The sequence below is a fragment of the Cygnus atratus genome, chromosome 3 (genome assembly GCF_013377495.2).
Source record: "Cygnus atratus isolate AKBS03 ecotype Queensland, Australia chromosome 3, CAtr_DNAZoo_HiC_assembly, whole genome shotgun sequence".
Taxonomy (NCBI): Eukaryota; Metazoa; Chordata; class Aves; order Anseriformes; family Anatidae; genus Cygnus; species Cygnus atratus.
In genome coordinates, this window is record NC_066364.1 from 10,853,510 (window position 1) to 10,875,070 (window position 21,561).

Sequence of the window (21,561 nt, forward strand, 5' to 3'; positions counted from 1 at the left end):
TCTGTACTTGTTATTTTGGCTCTTGACATAAATATAAAGTAAGGGGGAAAATAAAATGCTGGAAATTCCAAGTACCACTGTTATTGATTTTTAAACAAAAAGAGTATGTCCACAAGAATTATAACTGTCTAACAGACCTAGATTTGAAATCAAGTAACTTAATTTGAAATATCTACTTTTTACAGATTTTGAAAAGTGACAATAACAGTGTTATTTTAAATATTACTCCTAGAGCTCCTTCACTTCACAGTTTCCAATTAATGTGTGTTAAGTCTCAGGAAAAATGAGAAAAGAGCATGAGCACTCTTTTTGTAACTAGCAGGAATTTATCTTGTCCTTCACAAACTTCTTGCATAGTTTTCTGACAAACTCTGTCCTTTGGGTTGTTATTTGAAGGTAGAGGGTCATCCTTTAGCCCACTTTAAAAAAAAAAAAAAGTTAGCTCAGGGCAATATTTACAATGACAGAACCCCTCACTTATTCAGGTCTGTTGGTATGCTATTAATACTGAAATTAGTATTAATATTATGGAATAATATTAATTTTAATTCTATTATTAACAATAAACACAATATTTCTAGATACTAAGCTTATTGTGACAAATGGAAAATCTGTTTTCTGTTCCAGCTCTGTAACAGATATTACGAGAGACTCTCAGCGAGCATGTTTCGCTGTTTCCCATGTTGTCTGTAAAATGGACATAAGGATAATTTGTAATTTACCTTATACATTTTGTGAGACGTGCTGAATTAAGTACTATGTTTCTGAACAGACTGCTATGCCATTGTGGAAAAGAGGATCACTCAAGGTCACGCCAGTGTGCTGATTGGATTTCATTTTTTTTTGCTGCTGTGTTCATATTTACTTATTAAATATGCAACCTGTAGGTGGTAGGAATTGTTTATTTTTTACAGATGTGCTACTATTGGATGTTATGTAGAGGTCAAGTTAATTTCCTCAAATATCTTAGTCTGTCAGACATCTTTTGAATGTTTTCTTTTTCTTTATGTATGGGGCCCTTTATGCTGAGTCGGTAGCTCATACCCTTGCAGCTTCATATGAACGGGTACTGTGGCTTTAGTGACTCACAGACTTACCCTTCTGCTCTCTGAGAAGTCATGCAAAGGGGAGATGGAGGTCACTCTTGCTACAGGAGCTGGGTCAGCTTCATGTGTTTTTATGAAGGGTGGTAAATGTCAGTTGTGATTTCAGATAAAATATATATAGTGAGATTTCTTTGCCATTCACGCAAGGGCGGTTTTAACATGAGGACATGACAGCTTTATGTCTCTTTCTCTATGGCTTGATCTCATTCTGTCTGTTTAATTCTTTTAACCTAAAGATACAAGGAGGAATTATTTACATTTGCGTATGGATCCTGGTTTTGATTTTATTACATGTGCTAGTGTTTAAACAACGTGTATCAAGCAGTGCTTTGCTCCTGCCTCTGCTGCCTGGGTGAGGCCTCGAGAAACACAAACAGCTCCTAAAGCTGTACCATCACACATCTTATTTGCAGCTTGATGGCTAATATGGCCTCTGCAGGTCCCTGGGTGGCCCTGAAACAGCAATGGAGTGAGAGTCATTTTTCCTTCCTCTTCTACTTTTATCATATATTTTACAATTTATATAATTTACTTCGTGTCCCCAGGATTCAGACTCACAGCATAATCATCAGACCTTTCTAAAGCTGTAATTTCTTCTTTTGGTTCTAGTAATGGTTTGTCAGACTAGACCCTCAGAGCTCTTTCATGTATATAGAGAAGTAGTGAATCTCCCTTCTACTGATACAGAAGCTGAAGCAGGTTCTGAGCTAGCATGAAGGCAGAACTGAGGAACTTGTTGGCTTGGGCAGCACTGCCCTGACCACATGCCCTGACCATGCACTGATGGATGCATCTGAGAGGTAGGGGTCCAACTGTAAAGTAGTCACTGTTCTCTCTCAGCATAGAGGGACACAGGCACTTCCCAAGTATGTGCGAGCTCATCCCAGGGAAGATATCCTATAGAAACAATGAAATGTCTACAGATGTGAGCGATCCTCTCAAGTCATGAAAAGGGTACTTAGAGGTACTGGCTGGTTTAGTTTTGGACAGCAAACTATAACAAGCCCCCAGTTAAAAGGGGAAAGTGCACCATTCTGGATGGCAAACAGCCTGAAAATCCTCTCCTGGAAGGTAAGACAGTGCTTGGGCTCTGAGGCCGTTCTTCCCTCTCCTCCTGCAGAGCAGTAATGAAAAGCTTGAGGTAATGTCATCTAAAAGGAAATGTCCTGTAAGGTTAAAAATAAAACATAAAATATAAATAAATAATAGTAATAAAAAAAAAAAAAGGTTTTGTCTCTCATCTCCATCCTGCCTGGCAACCCCATCAATGGTCCTGCCAGTCAGGAAGCAAAAGTTAAAGATCTGTCAATCACAGATAGTAAATAAACTCTATCCCATTCCCATCCCATGAGCCTTTTCTTCTACAATGCAGCTACCTAGCTACCAAGTAATTTCCTTTTTTTTTTTTTTTTTTTGTCTTTTTTTAGGTGCTGAATGCATCTGATGATTATTGGAGAAGTGATTCAGGCCATTGCTGGTAAGGTGAGAGGCTGCTGGTAAAAGGGAAATGTTAGGGGCTGCTGCTGGCGAGGACAAGAAAAATGAATGACAGGACTACATACGGTTATCCTGTTTGTTAGCACTTGCTTGGGTCCCATCATGTATCCTGGCCCTAACCCCTCTGGGAGGGTCACCAGGAGGACTGCAGTCTCTGCTCTTGCTTTGAAGTCCCTCCTGGGAGGAAGTATGTAGGCTGAGATTCGTTCACTACCTGAGACTGAAAGATGCTGAACTCTTGTCTTCCTGGACAGTGGTGACATGATATCGCCTGTGGGGAACTGATGGGGCTAATAGGAGGAGATGGCAGTACTTCGGACTGAAATCCAGATGAAAAGGAGGCATCCTTCCTGCAGGGAAACAAAAGGACATTATGGTCCTGTGTATTTCCAAGGCTGATTCTCCTGACATTTTGGGGGAATTTCCTTACATTTAGCTACAACAAGGGAGTGCAGTTCAGTAAAGAACATTTCACCTTAATTTTGCCACAGTTTAGTAGTCTAAGACTAGTCTACTAGATCCTGCCCTCCCTCACCTTTGATGTTCATTGTGGCTTGTCCCTGAAGTTTTCATTTCTTATGTTTGTTTGGTTAGTTGGTTTGTTTTGTTTTTGAAAGGAAAAAAAAAAGTTTCTTATTGAAGGGAATAAATTGTAGTTCTTCAGGGAAAGGAGATCAGAGTATGTTCCTCACTATATTGCTGAATATACGTTTTGAATGTATATTTGGCTTTCCCTCTAAGACCCATGACACAGGTAAAAGAGTTGGTGGAGAAGATACTGCTGATGCTTTCTGTCTTTGTGAAGCTGCAATCAATTCCTATTAACAAAAGGCCCAAATCTTCTTTCAGTGGTGTTGGCTAAGACTACAGGAGGATCAGGATTGCTTCAGCATTTTTAACTTTCAGAATGTCTTTGATGTGAAAGCATTGTGAAGAAAACAGGATTTTATGTAAGATGACCACAATCCCCTTCTCTCAAGGAAATAATTTCAGATTTTCCTACAATCTTCAGTCTATAACTCAAAGCCATGTGCTTGCCTTTGAGATGATTAGGACTTACAGCCTAAGTACTGAAAGCATTAAGTCCACCTCTTCTCTCCCTTTTCTCCAAAAGGCTATTTCAGTGCTTACTCCTGTCCATCATACAGGTGATGGTAAAAGACAGAAGCACGTGAAAATGGCTATGATGGATCAGACTAAAGGTCTCTTTGGCCTGGCAGCCTGGCTCTGAAAAACACCAAGGGAGGCGTCCAAAGCCAGTGAAGGTCACGCAGAGATATTTCCGTCTTCTCTCTCCTCCCACCCAACCTCCAGTGATATGGGATTTCCTGAGCATGAGGTAACATCTTGTTGGACCCTAAATTTAATCTGAGTACAATGCTTTTCTAAAATTACTATATTTGTTTGTATTGGTGCAGACTGTGTCAGCATAGCCTAGCACAGAAGATGTGCTAGGTGTTATGCAATCATGGGACAGAATGGCTCTTTCTGCCACACCAGAACCATGATGACAATGAACTTGCAATGCTGGTATGTAAAACGTATTAAACGATTTAAAGTAAAGAAGGGTGAGGCAGCTGTGAGACATTATTAGTCTGCAAGCATATCAGAAAATCAAGCATCTACATATTTTCCATTTTACTGGAGGTATCATGACAGAGCAAAGTTCAACAGGAGGGCCTGAGGCGTTTTTCTTGCTAAGGAAGGACAATGAACAAGCTAACCATACTCTCATCTTCCTGTTTTTATGTTCAAACCCGTTTAATCATCTCCTTGTTTTTGATGCTTCCAAAAAGTGCTTGAGCATGAAGGGAAACTAGGAGCAAAAGTGTAAGGTACTTCTATAACAACTGACAATGTGGATTCTGAGGCTTAATACCTAGGAGAAACTACCAGAAGATTGCTCTTTTGTCATTCTTAATAAATGAGAGGAGTGAGGTGGGCAAGATATAGAGAAGGTCTTGAAGACACAAAAAAAAGAAATGAATTAAAGGAGGGAAGCAAAGATAAAAGAGAGAAATTGATGTGGTTAAAGTGACATACTAGGAAAATTATGTTCCAAGGATCATTCTGAGCTGATATGAATGGAAATGATGCTGTTTCCCAAGGCCAGGAAAGAAATCACTGCAGTCTTCATTTTGAAAAACTGCTCCAGCTCAAGTTTTCTGTGTTCAGTTTCTTGTGAGAAAGGGTGGTAAGAGTTACCAGTCACTAAACACCAGTGACCTATTGTAAATCCCTGGGATCAGCAAACAGCTATGATGAGTGTCAGGCAGTAATTCCGGAGCTGCGGAGCTGCAGAGCTGCAATTCCTCAAGTGCTGAGTGTGGAAGAACTTGGGGAAAATTAAGTTCCTACCCACAGGTTTCTGATATTTTTTTGCTCGTCCTGTCCAATAAAAGCTATATAGGGCATAGGTACAGTACTTATCTTTTTCTGATCTGCTAACCTCATGTGCTGTTTTTTAATATAAAACTGCCATATTTTTGTTTGTATGGCCATAAATCTTTAAGCAAGATCCCAGGTTGTTGGAGTGGAAGAAAAAAAACAAAGCGTTGTAAAAGATAACAGTGTATATTTTCTATCACCCTAGAGTTCTTGTTTTCTTTCTTTTAATGTCAGCCCCAACACTAAATAATTATTCTTTTTTACTTTTCAGTTATTCCAGTGAACATGGTGCAACTGAAAAATAAGCATTAATGTACAGAACCTGCCAATTTCCTTCCATTCCCATCCTTCTCATAATATATTCCTTTACACTGGTTCCAATAGCCACTCTCCCTGGTAGCAGAAATACTGATGTCTGTCAGCTTCTCTTTCTTTCTCTTCTGCCCTTCAAGTATATAGCTTACTGCTCTTCTCAAAATGGCAAAAACTCTCAGGAACAGCCCCTTGCTTAACATGTCAAAATGTGAGTTCTGGCTGGCAATTGCTTTAGTTTCATTCCCTTGAGATCTGTCGATGCCAGAAATCAAAGCATAATTTTGCAGATGTTGAGATCCTTTAAGCCCCCTAGGTTGCAAAGCTAAGCCTTAAGGCCAGCTGGCACTGTGTACGTGTGCTAAGAATGTAAAAGTATACATTTTTAGTTTTCAACCAACAATGACCGACCGCTGGTAACTTCAACAAAGTGAAGCATTACTTGCTTTATTTTTGGAGAGTAAGTGGCTCTGTGCATTCCCCTGAGCTCTTCTTCTGTTCTGTAGTGCTGCTGTTTTAAAGATGCCGTTCAGAATTATCAAAGTTTCTTTGGTGCCTTTCCAGCATATTTGCTGTTTTTAAAGGGATACCATACTCTGACAGCGTGTTCAGTTCATGGCAGAAAATTTAGGAGTTACTTCAGCAAACTTTAACTGTTTATTTCAAACCATTTTACCTTTCTTTTAAAGGAAACATATTCAAGGGGCAGGAAAAATAGTACTTCTGAATTAAAAGAAGAAGAAGATGAGACAGCTACCAGGCTCTTTGCTATATGTTCTTATATGCAAAGACGCACAATATAGTCAGTGTATGGGAGCTTAGATATGGCACAATTCTGTGCTGTGCACTACTGGCAAAATTAAAAAACACATCTTTACATTTCTGAAGGACTTGGACAATGAACAGTGCAGTCACATTTTTTCATCTTGAATTTTCCTTTCATGTATCTGTTTGAGTCCTTTCATTCAGTGCAACATGTTTTTCCTGAATCTCGAGAGTAACTGGTAAAAGCAATGTTGCTGGTGAGGTGATTTCTGAGATGATATGCAGATAGCTCTGCACAGAGCTATCAGGGCGTGAAAAAGTTTCCCATTTACTCCTTTTTTTTTTTTTTTTTTTTTTTTTTAGGATTTGTTAATGCTTTTTATTTCCTATTAGGACAAAGAAAAGGCTTTTTGACTTTTATGCATGGAACCCATCCAGTGGAGAGACTGCCCAGAGAGATATTATGGTCTTGTCACTCAGGATTTGATAGAGTCAACTTCAAACTGATGGGATTCACCCCTAGATAAGCAACAGACTGAGTCAGGATCTCATTGATGGCATGTGAACAACATGGCAGACACTCATGTGTGGTTCTTCAATGTCCATCTGTTTACTCTGACTGCAATGTTACTCTAAACTTTTTTTCCCTGCAGTTCTGATCAGAAATTCCAGGACCTGAGGAACCTTTCCTACAGCAAATTACACCCAAACTGCTAGGTTCTCATGCACAGTTTAAATTTCAATGAAGTTGTATTTTCCAATGAAAGAAAAAAAAAAAGTTTAATTGAAAAATTCCTGACAGGCTCTAATCCTATTAACTTCACTGTGGTTACACATATGCTAATGAGTGCCGTGTGTGTGAGACTGTTGCTAAATTTGCAAAACACAATACCCAGGACATGCATATTATATGTAGTTTGACACAGACACATATGGTTTATATTCTGTATTCTAAAACAATATTATGAACATTTTATAAGGTTGCAAAAGTAAGTATTGTAAATTCAAGAAATGCAAAAGTTATTGAGGCATGCACTTTGGACTCTCCCTCTCTCCAATGTAATTGGCCATGTTCACCTTCCACTTCCTCTTCTTTCCCTTCTTGTCCCTCTCATATTCCTCATTCCTCTCCTCAGTGCCTTTCTTCTATGGCTAACCTTCCTTAGCAAATAGCACATGACACACATGGCTCCAATGCACCACTAGCTGTCAACACGAGCTGATGTTGTCGTAGTGCTTTCTCTTATCTTCCTTCTGCCCTGTCTAGCCAGACTAAGCTCTGCAGGGTAAAGGGTATCCACTCCACGGAGTGTGGACAATTTACTGCATTGCACTTGACTGATCTGTGGACACTTCTGTAGCAAGTACAGTTCAGCAATACTTATTTCTCTAAATATATGCATTATGATGTATTATTATCTTTAGCTAAGCAATTGCTAACTTCCAATCACTTTTTTTCTTTTTTTTCTTGACCAGAGGTTCTAATTCTCCTTGTGCACCAAAATTATTTCAATTTCCCTATACCTGTGAGTCTGTAGAGATAAGTAGTTGTCTTTCTTTTGCTAGGATAACTACTTCACTTTGATGCTCACTGTCCCAAGCCTAGGCAGAAGTCTGAAGTTGTTGATATGAAACTTCAGAGAAGTCTTCTGGCACTGTTCATGCACAAGGATTTGCTTCTACATTTTAACTTTGAGATGAAACGCAGACAGACATTTTCCTCAAGAGACAGAACAAACAGAGCTGACTGGGAGAGATGTCAACCCAACGGGTAGGTGTGTCAAACTGCCTTCAGCCAAGTGAGAGTCTAGACTAAGATAGACATCTACACTCCATCATTAGTCCACAGAAAAAGATGGCTGAGATTAATTCCCCTGCAGTGATACCTAATTTAATCATCTGTATTTAGGGAGGATAAGTTGTCTTCTGTAAGGATATGCTCTCTCTATTCAACAGATTTAACCATCCTGCTTAGACACCATGGCTAATTATTAGGTGGCTAATGTAGGATGAAATAAATCTCATATTTTAGTGCAGTTTCAGGTGACTCGAGCTGCTGTACTGAATCCTGTTGCTTCCAGGGTCTTGTGTTTCAGGGTCTTGTGTTGCCACTTGCAGAATGGTGGGGAAGTCAACAAGAGGGCGACTGCGCTGTATGTTTCTTGCCACACGGGAGCTGGTCTAAGCTGCATAGTGTCACATTGACCTGAAACAAAGTGTTTTTATTCAGCTTAACAAGATGAAATATTTAGAATCCAGTTGACTTGACCCAAAAGAATGTATTTTGCTTACATTTTCCTTATGGAAAATTGAAACATTTCTGGAAAAAAGTAATGTTTTCCCACAGAAAACTCTTTTTCACTGAAAAAAAGTTTTGATGGAACATTTCCAACCAGCTGTAATTATAGTGCATACATAAAAAGGACCAAACTGATGCTGTAAGGGCATTCCTAGCTGTAATCTATCCATAATCTCTGAGTGTTAGTCTCTGTAACATCATAACTTTTGAAAGTTATTAAACTTTTTTAACATTCATAACTTCTTAAAAACTCACATAAATGGACTGTGTTGTATTCAATGTACACTGACCTGTACTAAATTAAAGGGCAAACCCATGACAGAGACAGTCACCTATTAGACATTGGGCAAGGACCACCAAATTCATGTTCATGTCTGAAGCTGTTGATGCATCTGATTCCAAGCCCCGGAAGGTTTCAGTTTTATATCACTAACAAGTCAAGAGGAGATGCAAATGATAATTCCTGAAGTGTGAAAAAGAATTTGGCTGTTTTTAGATAAACTGCAATCCAGTTTTCTTGGACATAGGTGCATTTTGAGGAGAATGGAGGGTTTTTGCACTCCTCCCCCAACCCCTGCTGGAAGTAACAAGCTTATTGCATTTTACACCCAGGTGTTTGCCATAGAATCTGACACATAACTGTGCCCTGGAAAACTATAAAACAATATAATTTATAGAAATAAACTGAGTGAGAATCATTATTTTTTATTGGTACCACTTAATGTGCAGAAAAAGCATACTTTCCAAAAATATGGAATAAACGTTCTGTTAGCCTTATTGGGTCCAAATGTTAGGGTTTAAATTATTTTACTATGCAAACTTTCTTTCATATCTTGGCAGTAGTGATTTCCATTTTTATTCCTTTGGTATCCATAATCTTATTAAAATCAAAAACATATGCTTTGAGATCATTGGACAGATTCCTTCTCCCACCCTACCCCCTTCCCTCCATGTTAAAAAATTCATGGAAAGACCAAAAATCAAGTATTGAGAATAACAGGAATAGCATAGGAGAAAATGATGCAGGCTATCAGGCCTGAATGGGAAAACAGTTTGAGAAATGCAGTTGGGTTTTCATGCTTTTGATTTGCAAGTCATTAAAGGTGCAAAAGTCTCCAAGCCTCCTGCTGGCTGCCATTCGGAACCCACTCCCTCCCCTGCAACAGGAGGTGCTCACACCAGGATCACATATTTACAGTATGAAAAAGAGTACAGGGGGATGTGAGCTATATGACACTTCTGGAGATGTAACACTTGCTGCAAACCATACATCTCAATGTCAGGGAATCATATCTGTGGGCCTGAAATGTTAGCTCATTCCTATGAATTTATGAATATACCTTTCTTTTTTTTAGTAGTAGTAGTAGTGCAATTACAAAGCTCTCAACATGCGAGACCAGCAGTTCCGTGAGTTCTGTGAAATGTATTGTGCATTTCACCTGGTTGCTTTTTGGCCATGGAATACTCAGCAGTTGACAAGGATCTTTGATCAGATGACAAAGGCCTTTGCTTAGATATCTTCATGGTAGCAAGAAGATTTTTTTTTTTAACTGTCTTTATAAAAACACTTAAATTTACATAAAATCAGTGCTTGTGATAAAATCTGACTTTTGGAGGCAGAAGACTAACAAAATACTTCATTTTGTCTTCTGAAGTAGTTATTCTAACCTTTTATTCATCTCTGGCATATTCTGTATGAAACTAGCTTTCATCTATTGTGGTGTCCACAACTGGAATGGCAGTGAAGATTCCTGTCAATAATGTGAGGGGATTATGAATTAAACTGGCTGCAAACACTCCTGAATCTTCATCACAGTGTAGCTCAGTCTACACTTGAAAAGAAATGCAAGCATACTGAGGTATGTAGATTCACTGTAAATGCACCCAAACTGTCTTTATTCTGCCTGGTAGTGATATCATGTGATGGCTTATTGAGTATGTTAAAACATGTTTAACATTAAGTATAACCCAAACACTGAATTTCTTAAGGGAGCTGTTATTTACGGCATTGCAGCTTGTCAACTAATGATTCTTAGAAACATTGCTGGGGATCTATGAGTTGTTGCTATAGCTTTGGGAAGGGCATTTTTTAATCACTGTTGTAGGAACAGAACAGAACTCAGCCAAAGCTAAAAAGTTGCAGTTTGTGCTTTTTTTTTTAAAAGACATTTTGAGACTGAGATCAGCAGGATTTACATCCTGCTTTCAGCTGGATGAAGAATCCCCAGTAATTTCATAGAAGCTGAAACACACCTTCTGGGTGTGGAGGATTCTCAGGACTTTCAATCACTTCTACTGACACAATCCAACTTTGAGCTGGTAGTTGAGATGTGACAGGTTCTCAGTTCCTTTGTTGTTTGATCCATGATTCGTATCATATGTTGTGATTCTGGTACTTTAGAGTGCTAGACAAATTTCAAACCTGTCCCTTTAAAGATGCCACTGAATTTCATAGTTTTATTTGATCCACCATTTGCTCTGTTTGGTCTAGTATTGAAAGCTGTGAGGTAGTATTATACCTTGAACACAAAGTACACAAAGTACACTTATTTGAGCATGATATAAAATGCACAACTTAATCTACTTCTAAAATGGGGTTCAGCATGCTGAGAAAGGGGAGCTTTTATTCCAGATAAGGCAATTCCTTGATCAGAAGGGGAACTGTGCCAGCTTGCCTGGGTCACTGAACCCAAGGACCAAAGATGAGTAGAGTTGTTGTAAGTGCCTTTTACAGGACAGGGACACACCCCCCTCAGCCTTGGTTTGTATCTCTTGGTTTTATACACCTGAAGATGACAAATGCTTTCCACTTGCAAAATCCAGGCACCTCCTGAACATTGTAGGTTACCCCCTGTCTCTCATCACTGACTATTTCAAGCGCCTGGGATGACTGACTCCTAAATGTTACCCTATTTGTAGACCATGCTATTTATATTATCTGCTGATTAAACTGAGAAAGAACAATTGCGGTTTGTTTGAACTTGTCATGAACTAAGGCAGTTTATCAAATTGACAGTTATGGCTGAACTATAAACTCAAGTCCAATTTTTCAAAATGGGTATGCAAGAACCCCAAGAACTATAACTCAGAATCAAAATAAGAGGAGTACAATAGGTGTGTGAGGAAAAGGACATTGATTTTAGGTCGTACCAAAGCAGCTCCTATGCAAGTAATGTTTAGGCACCTGAACTGGAACACAAATATCATTACTTTCTGATATTCTTTGTTAAATAGTAATTGAGCATACTTTCTGCATGATGGAGAAACTATCTTAGTTATAAATAGGAAACTTTTGAATATAATTAACAATGATTTTTTCTTCTTTTGCAGAAAACATCCATAGAAAAAAAAAATAAAACAAAAAAATTTTGCTGAAAAAAGAGTAACTTTTCCAGGAAGACATGAGGACTGTTTTTCATTAGTGTGAACCATGGGAAATATTGCAGCTTCATCAGTGAAGGCCTGACATACGATTTCTATCAAAGGCACATTTCATTTACCCTGGGCTTATTCAGCACTACTCTTATACAATGTTCCCTACCAGCTGTTGTTGCTGCTGTTTGCTAGTAATTGATTGCTTTGTTCCTGGCCTGAGAAATAGTGTTATTTAGTGCTTAAGCTTCTAATGGGCTACCAGTTTCTTCCTTTACCAAATATTAATTGTGCCAAAAAATATGGACAGGCCCCTAACAAAACTTGAGATGCAAGTAAAGTTTTGAGTTTTGTTGTTTAATTTCATCCTTCCCCACATAAATTATACTGCAGTAAGTGTTCCTGACCCTCTAAAATAACACTAATTTGCTAAAGTATCTGCTTCCTTATGTATCAGCCACATGTTCTATTTTTATCTCAGTGGTGAATCCAAGAAGTCAAATTACCCATTACTAATGGTCATGTGGCTGCAGTGACTGAGAGTCCAGAAAATGTAGAGAAAATGTCTGAAAATATTTTTGAGAATGTACAAGAAAAGCAGAAGTGTGTACACTTTGTAGTAAATGATAAGATACAGTAATCTAGATACTAAGTTTTTTGAAAGCTCTTTAAGGAGGACCATTCATGGACATTCTCGTTATGCATTTTCATTCTGGTACTGCTTATTCATCTAACTTGAAACTATATTACACAGTTATGTCACACAGATTTCAACAGCACTGTGTGTAAGAGCAAATGTGCACCAACTTGTGTCAAGGGCATGAAGAAGGACCAGCTCTTGTTGGTTCCCTTTTGGTAGAAAGTATTTGCTAAAATTGGCTGGGAGCTGTCCTAGAGGATTCTTGGTTTGTATGTATCATGAAAGTGATGAATTCAAGCACAGAAGTGAGATTAATGGATTTATGGAGGGTAGGGTTCTTTTTTCTTGCAGGGATTATTATTATTATTACTGTGGCTGCATTTTTAAATGGAATGAATGGTGCATTTAAATTCAATTGATGTTTAAATTTAATTGATTTTGCATTTAAATTTAATTAATGCTTATAGATGTGTTCTGTATATGACTTGCTGACAGTCCCATTGTGAAGGATGCTCTCATTCTAATTATTTCCTCCAGATTAGGATTTTGGGAGCTTCTGGAAAAATTACATCATACATGATAAAGGGTCAGAAATTTGTGATTTACTCAGCTATGTTAGTGCCTCTGGTTAACCTGATATCGTCAGAAAATTCACTTTATATTGAAAAGAAGAAGCCATAAGTTTACTTGAAGGTATATACATTCAGTTTGGGGAAATACAATACAATACACTGAACAGAATTTGCTTTGGAATTTGCTTAATGACAGATTCTATAATTAGATTAGGCCTCAGCATTCCTGTTAATGATGTAAAGGAAGCTGGCTATGCATTAAACGTTCGATTTTATTTTATTTTTTCCGGACAGGAATAAAATAGCTGGAGAGTTGAAAACAAAAACAAAAACAAACAAATAAACAAAAAAGCATTCATTAGTTCTAATAAGTGTGTGTATTGAAAAAATCATTGGTAAGAGTAAAGTAGATTTAAAAAGTTATAGGCATAAGATCTGGATCCAAATATGTAGCAAGAAAAAAAAAAAAAAAAAAAAAAAGCCCCACAAGAGTTTGATAAAGATTATTTCCTCTTCATGTGTGTCCAAGGCAAAGGTGAAGAGAATTTTTAAATCTCAATGAGGAGAACTTGTACCGGATGTTGTCGGGTCCTATAACACTAAATTTAAAACATGGACCTTTCTGCAAAGGAAATAATCAATCCACTGCTTTGTGTTCAGATGCTGATCAGTCAGTTTTACCTGATTAATGAGTAAAGATCAAACCAGAATATTCTGAAAACCATAACTGCGGATGTGATTTGGCCATTATCAGTGTTCTGGGTCTGCTCTTGGGGCAACATAACAACTCTCTGATCCCTGTGCAGGACTCTTCAGAAAGTCTTGGCATCATGCTGTACTAACATAAACAGTTTACAGTCAAGGAAATTGTGGTATAAAATGTCTGAATAACATAATGTAGGTGCAACATGTGTTTTGAAAGTGCACTTGGGACTTGGCAGAAAAGCAGGAGAGGAAGGAATATTGGAAAAAATAACAAAAATAACTCATCTGTTTTTTGATTTTTTTTTCCTATTCTCCTCCAAGCATTTATTGAACTACAGTGTAATTAGCATTTTTCAACTTTAAAGATTTGTACCATGATGGGATGTTTATAATTATCAAAATAAGGATATTCAAGATATACAGTGTTTAAATACTCTGTGCAACCCCAAACTCTTCTTTCTGGATTAGATTCCCAAGGGAAATTTCATCTCCACTTTTCCCCGAAATATATTTCTGCACCAAGTAGAAACACATCGCTTTCACTCCCATGCCAGAGCCCCCAAGGACTCCCACATGCACTCCTTTTGCTCCTGCCCCTACTTGGAGCATGGTTTCCTTAGAATTTATGTATTTGGAACACTTTTTCTACATGTGCATCACCTGATTGCAATAATAAAGGGAAAAAATGGGTACTAGTGATAAAAATATTGACTACTTTCTTTGGGGAGAAACCAGTATTTGGTGAAGTTCCAGTTTTAGGAGTTCATAGTCAAGTTAACATGGGTTGCTGACTGTGGGAAACTGTATCAAATTGGATTTTCTGCAGAAACACTGGCTATTATCACAGATCTATAAAAAAAGATCATTGAGGCTGGAAATGAGAAAACAAAACAAAACAGAACATTAAAAACACACACAAAACCAAACAACCAAACAAAAAAAAAAAACACACCGGCAACAAACCAAACCAAACCAAACCAAAAAAACATAATTGATCATCCAATAGATTATCTGAAGGGTTTTCTGTAGTACTTTATAAAGTCTATGTCAATGTCAAATTTATGGTCTAGGTGTTTTTCAGTACTTGCTACTTTTCCTCTTGTCCAGTCTCACTTTCTGTCTGTTCTGGTTTGGATACAGAATTCACTTTCCTTGTTCTTTCTAACAAATTAATTCTTACTAAACTGAAATGTTCTGCTTTGTCTTAAACCCACATGCAAATGTTTTGAGGAAGTTAGTCAAAAATACTTTGTTGTAGTTCTAAGTGTGAAACAATATGCTCTTAACAGCTGCTACAACAATAAAAATTGTACTTAAAGCCTGACTTATGTATGTCCCATTGAGTGCTCAAGTGCAAGCCAAGTTTTAAATAGATTGGTTCAGTAGCTCTAGAGGTCTGCATGTTGAAGAAATTCATAAACATTTCTTCTATTATAAAAAACTAAACAAATTCCATTTGGACAATTTCAGGACATTCCAAAACTTGTTATGGACTCTGAGCTGGTGACAGACCAGAGTGATTCATCTTTGTGACAGCAAAGTTTAACAGATCCTTGGTCAGGGATTTGGGCCTCTTTGTGCAAAGCAGAACACATATTCAAAAGGAAAAGATGCTCCTTCCGTATCAAATCCATATTTGCAAACTGCCTGCTGAACATACAGCACTATGAATGTTTATGGTTACTGTGTGATTCTTGTAATAATAAAGGCACCAACAGACATAAAGGTGAATGAAAAAATCAGTGAATAATACATTTTCTTCTCTCCAAGATGGGGTCCTTCCCATTTTTTTTTTTCATCTTAACCCTGACCCATGCACTTTGCTTCCATAAACACAGAACAAGGAAATTTAATAACACCAGAAAAAATCCCCAAATTAAGAGCAAATATCTAAACTGAATTTAAAATATACTTAGAATAGGATTTTACGTATTTTACTTTGTACAGTACAATTTCATGGAGATTTAACAGAGCTTAAGTACAGAAAAGAGCAGACAGTCATACACTGAGTGCAGAGAGTTAGGTTAGACTTAAGCATTTGGTTACCCCTTAGGAAGGGTACATGAGAGTTAAGGGTACTGAGAGATAAAGGCAGATTATCTGTTCATTTTAGCAACTAGTTTTACAGTTCCCTTTACAGAGGATTGAAAGACACAGATCTCAGTGTGTGCAGTGGACTGTCTCACCTTTTTGCTAGGAGGATGGAAAGAGCATTCTCGTAATTTCTCTGGGATTCTCTGATCACTCGCTATTCACACTCCTAGCACTCAGAGCCTAGGAGCACTCAAGCAGAGTCCATCTTTCTTTCTTTCTTTTCTTTCTTTCTTTCTTTCTTTCTTTCTTTCTTTCTTTCTTTTTTCCCTTTTATTCATTTATTTATTTATGGGTGTAGATTCACTGTTATTTATTTATTTATTTCTTAATTATGAGGAGCTTTTTGTATCCTGTGTTAGCTTTTCAGGACTCTGTCTTCCCAATGTCTTGGGTTATATTGAGACCACAGCATACTTCCTGGCATTCAAGTGGAATCCTCAGTAGAGCTCCCCAGTGACCTCATTTATCTCTTGATAAACAGGCTATGATATCTATTCTTAACTGTGGCTGCGCTCTCAAGACAGGAAGTCCTGTGTGTAATGGATAAGAACATATCTGGGTAACATTGGAATACATAGAATTAATATCAATATTATCTCAGGTTTAGATTTGATAAGCATCTTTTTGGAAAGGTGTGACTAAGATAACTAGTCCATGTCCCCAGTCATAAGGATTGGTCTCTATGTAAATTCCTCACGCTTTTTTTGCCCTTTGGAGAACTTCTCACAAGTCTTTATAGCCTGATATAAAACTAATGCCTGGAAGTAAATCATCAGGTAGAATTATCATGTATCAGGGTTCTCAGTGCTTTTCCAAAGCTGGTCAAATAGTTTCTCCCAAGTATAATGGTTTAACTAGACAACCATTTTAATTCATACTTCCTGTAAGATGCAGGATTAAGTCACATTGTTTTGAAAAGTTGAATTTTACTTACATAAATCTGATTCTATCTTCCCATATAAAACTATCGTTTATTTCATCAACCAGATGGAGAGTACCTCCCTTCTCCCTTCCTCACAAGTTATCTTTTTCATCCATGAGCTTCTGCACTGAATGATCCAGTCACCTTTCAATCTTTAATACTGAGCTGAGATCTTTACAGTTTATATTTTAGTATGGCTTAAAAAATTACTTAAGTTAGAGAACTTCCTAAAAGAGCTCCCTTGACCTGGTCTACCCAACAGGTTTCCATCCTCTCCTCATTCAAGTCTTTCCTTAAATGATCTGTTGAGCTCAGCTGCATGTCTCTATGTTATAATCACGGAATCAGAGCCTTGTCCTTACACTTTCTTCAAAGCAGACTTGTGACATTTGCTTATTTGAGGCTATGTCAGAAGCTGTCTGTTACCACATGAATGCCCATAATTATTCTGCCTCAGCTACCTCTGGCCTATCCCTAAAGTTACCTCTGAAAAGACCTTATCTCTTGCTCCCTCATCTGAAGAACTGACGATCTGCTTTAAAAACTTTTTGTCTCCATAAACAGACAAACAACCTAGTTTGTACTGAAGAAAAATAGATATAATCATGGTCATGATAATTATAGTGGTCATGATCTTATACAAGTTTCCTTTTTTTTTTTTTCTGATATCCTAGAAAAGTCGTTTCACATCTCAGATGAAATCTCTGAGCTTATAATACTTCACATTTATTCCGGCTTTTTTTCTTTCAATAACCAGGAATTTTTTAACATTTTCCTTCAAGTTCTTTTTTAGAACAAGGTAAATAAACATCTGCCAAGGCTGTTTAGGGCAGAAATGATCTTTTCTTACCTCCGGAGAATGGAACAGATGATCTCCTGAGGTCCCTCCTGCTCTAATTTCTGTGAGTCAATGATTTATAAACTAGAAGATTTTTCAGTAACGCTGATTTCTAGCTCTCTCTTGGCAAAAAATAAAAATAAAATAAAATAAAAAAAAAAGGTAATAAGGACTAAGGAAAGAGGTTTAGTAAGGAAGGGTTTAGCAGATAGGTTCCCCAAATTCTTGCAGATGTCAGCTAGCTATGTTATAGGTGGTCATCATTTCTTTGTAACCCTCTTATGCCTCATTCATGTGACATGGAAACAATTACATGAAAATGCAGATGTAGATTCCAGTAATCTCTTTGGAATAGATAAATAGACTTTGAAATAATTTACAAATGATGCACAAAATCTGTGGGCCATCTGCTCACTGTTGGGGAAAAAAAACATGTTTCTCCCAAAAGGCTTTTTATATACAGAATTGCTCTTTTCACACAGCAAGGAGGAAAACAATAGATAGCCAGCAATCTGGAATGCAACTCACTCACACACACTCAGAGAGCTGCATTGTGATCATCTTTTGTGAAAGCAATTAGGGAAAGAACTGTGTGTATATTAAGAAATTTCTTTTTCTTTGGCCACACGTGAAGCCAGAGAAAGGACCTCTCACAGCAAGAACTGCCTGTGCGTTCTGCTCTGCAGACAGAAAATAAATTGAGGTGGCTGTAAAAAGATGGAAGAAGGCAAAATGGGCTTATAGCTATCGTCCACAGTGTGTGCTACCAGTAGTGCAATATCTGTTCCTGTCAAGTCCCTGACAATTTGAACACAATTTCTTCTGGTGTTATTCCAGTATCTTGTAGGGCTCTGCCTATGCAAGTCACCAACAAGGCTTTCCCCTAAATGTCCTTTATAGGAAACATATAATGTAAAAATCTGCTTTAATTCTGAGAAATGAGCTTTATTATGCATTATCCTTGTATTGCTGATTTAATAGTTAAAACCCCTTTGAATTAGAGACATGTAGACTACACTCTAAGAGTAATGATCTAGAATTCTTTTGTGTGACCCTTAATCTTGTAGGTCACATAAATATTACTAGTGTTTGCACAAGCCAAATCACAGCATTCTTGGTGGCAAAATTGTCAGCCTAGACTCAGCTGATCTACAGAGGATAGTCTTCTACTGTGAGTCATAGTCTGCACGTGGCCATATCAGCACTTCAAATTTTCTTGACAACCCCATCTGTGTTTGTTGGCAATGCTCTCTAGCTTTGACCAGAGTGGAAACAATTCAGTACGATTCTGAGGCAGTTGAAAGCTGGTTGCCAAACAATAAGATTCCCAGCAAGAGAGTGAGTAGCTCCCTGCAGCTGACAGTCACGTTTTTTCTGCCAGGGATATCCCTCTGAAAAGTCTTAGTTTGAGAAAGACAAAATAAAGGGCTGGCAGGATTTGATGTGAGTTACAGTGTGTGAGGGGGATCTTGGTACAGTGGGGGGCCAGGTGAGCTATCAGCATGTGCCACCATTCTGGCTACGTGGTGACTGGGAGACAGCACTTGACCAAGAAGTCATACAGGTTGTAGGCTCCGTGACATGATACATGGTCTTCAATTGGTGTCGCACATCAATCAACCAAATGTGAAACAAGTGGTTCTAGGCTGGAGTCCTGTACGCTGATAATTTGTAGCAGAGTTGAAGGGTGGAGTCCTGAAGAACGAGAGTGCAAAATTCCCAGGAAGAGACAGAATACTTAGCTAGTAAATCCCAATAGACCGCTAAGGGTCTCAATTTTGGCAGCAAATTTTATGAGATGCCACACTCCTACTAGGAATGAAGTGAAGGTATCCTGAGTACCTCATATTTCCTCCATTGCAACATTCATCTCCTGAGTTCCATAAGCTTTACGGAGTTTGAATAAATGCATACAAATGATTTTGAAACATTAGGCTCCAAATATGAGTTGTGGTCAGTAATGAAACATGACTAACCATATCAAAATTGGGAATGTCATTATAGTAGCAAGCAATCTGAGACTGACTGCTAAAGCACATCTCATCAGAGATGACAAGCATCTAGAAAGTCTGATGACATAAAAGTTAAAAATAATTGGCTGTTGTTTGGATTTGTGAGAATAATTGGTCAGCTGGGACTCAAGGAGTTTGTCTTCTTGATATGCTTTCCCTGAGTACTTGGGCAACGTTTTCGATGCATGCAAACTTAAATGATTACTTACATGACCAAATTTGGAAGAAAATGCTCAAAATCCCAGTCACTGGCTGAGGCAGGGACATCCTTAAATTTGCCGTATCACTTACTACTGAGGAAAATCTCATTGAGCTCAATAGGGTAATTCATTGGAGTAAATGCTCATCAGTGGGAAGTAGTGCTGTATGAGGAAAAGTAAGGCTGATTAGAACCATGCTTGTTTATGGTATGAAGGGAAAAATTTTGTCCCACTTCTGGCCATCAAGTATTACTCAGCTCTGTGAAATATCTTACTGCAACTGGTTGCAACGCTGCTGTGAGGGTACTGCCTCAAGGGGATCTTATCTTGGCTCACTGTCATTTCAAAGGCTCAGAAATAAGACCTGTTTAGATCATTTGCAAATTTGGATGGGGAATCTGTAGTACAGCAGTGTTGCCACACAGCATTCCCACATACGGTTTTTGTTACCCATTGTCTGTTCAAAGTGCTAGACACTGGCCGTGTGACTCCTATAAAACTTTCTTTTGTAATTTATTTATCTAGGAAACCGCAGTTTACACTCAATGTCTGGTTTCCAGTGAAGTCTTGCTTTTATTTCCAGCTGAACTTGCTAAGGCATAAAATGGTCAAACAACTAGTGAAAGGTCACTTGGTGATATTAGCTGATGGCTCAGGCCAAATCACTACCTTCTGGCTACTTGGTATATCTGTTTTTTTTTTTTTTTTTTTTTTTTTAACTGTGCTGCTCTTCTACTCACCTGTTTAAACTGCTCTTTATGGAAGCTGTAATGCAAAAGCCTCACACCTTGCCTCAGAGAAATATTTCAGGACTGTATTTGAGGAAAAATAAAACAGAGAACTTACCTTGACAAAACAATTCTGTATATGTTGACTTCATACCAGATGTGGGTATACATTGGTATATGTACTCCACAGTCATGGTGTCCTAGTTGGCCAGACCTACAGACCTCAAAAATCTCTCTCCTTTTCCTTCTCTCCCTTTGCACAGGGTACTGTCAAGTGGAAAACAGCAGAAAAACAATGAAACACAAACAATTCTGATTCTGTCATGGAGTTATTACCCTTGCCCCACTGTGACCATGGATTTGGGATCAACCGTGATTGCGATACTAAGATCTTCATATAACCTGTTCCAAACAAAATTATTAAATTTTGTTCCTTATGGGAATTTGATAGGTCATGTTTGTTCAATGATTGTCCCTTGCCTTACCCATTCTGAAATAAAATGAAAAGTCTTCCCTGTGATAGTGTTTGTAGTTTGAATTGATAGGATGACAAAGTGACAGAAGGGTGAATGGTAAAATGGTCAGGGCTAGAAAGGAGAGAGGTCAAATAAAAACAATACAATCATTTGTGTAATTCAACTTCAGCAAAAGAAACCAAATTTTCTATTTGAATAGACTGCAGCAGTCACAAGAATACTAACAGCATAAAGAACGGAAAAAAAATTAAGATATTTTTCGCCTTTCTACAAAAGTCCCTTTTGAAAATTGTCTGTTTTCCTCTTAGGTTGTATTAAGCACTGATCTCCATCTCTGTGTTCTGTGTATACAGCAGAATGGTTGAGCAATGTGTTGGAGAACCAATGAATGTGGGAGGACATTGGCGTGTGATGCTTGAAAGCACAGAAAAGCCATGTGGGTATATTATTTCATCTTAGACCGTGGAAGTGGAACAACAAGTCCCAGCCTAAAGAGATAAGAAAACAGAAGCAGCATAATAAATGGAACAAGTAAATTTTATTTGATTGGCAAGAACAGAAAAACCCTTAACCAGCTGCTCAAGCTTATGGTGGGCTTTTCCTGGAAATGATTTTGATGGACTATCCTTCACGAA

General features: G+C 37.9%; 1 long non-coding RNA gene across 1 annotated transcript; it reads left to right on the top strand.

Moving 5' to 3' along the window:
* The first annotated feature begins 3,817 nt into the window (after positions 1-3,817).
* LOC118254703 (uncharacterized) lies at positions 3,818-10,198 on the top strand. Its single transcript, XR_004780728.2, has 3 exons — positions 3,818-3,942; positions 7,635-7,839; positions 10,073-10,198. It is a non-coding gene; the product is annotated as an uncharacterized LOC118254703 (long non-coding RNA).
* Positions 10,199-21,561: the final 11,363 nt, after the last annotated feature.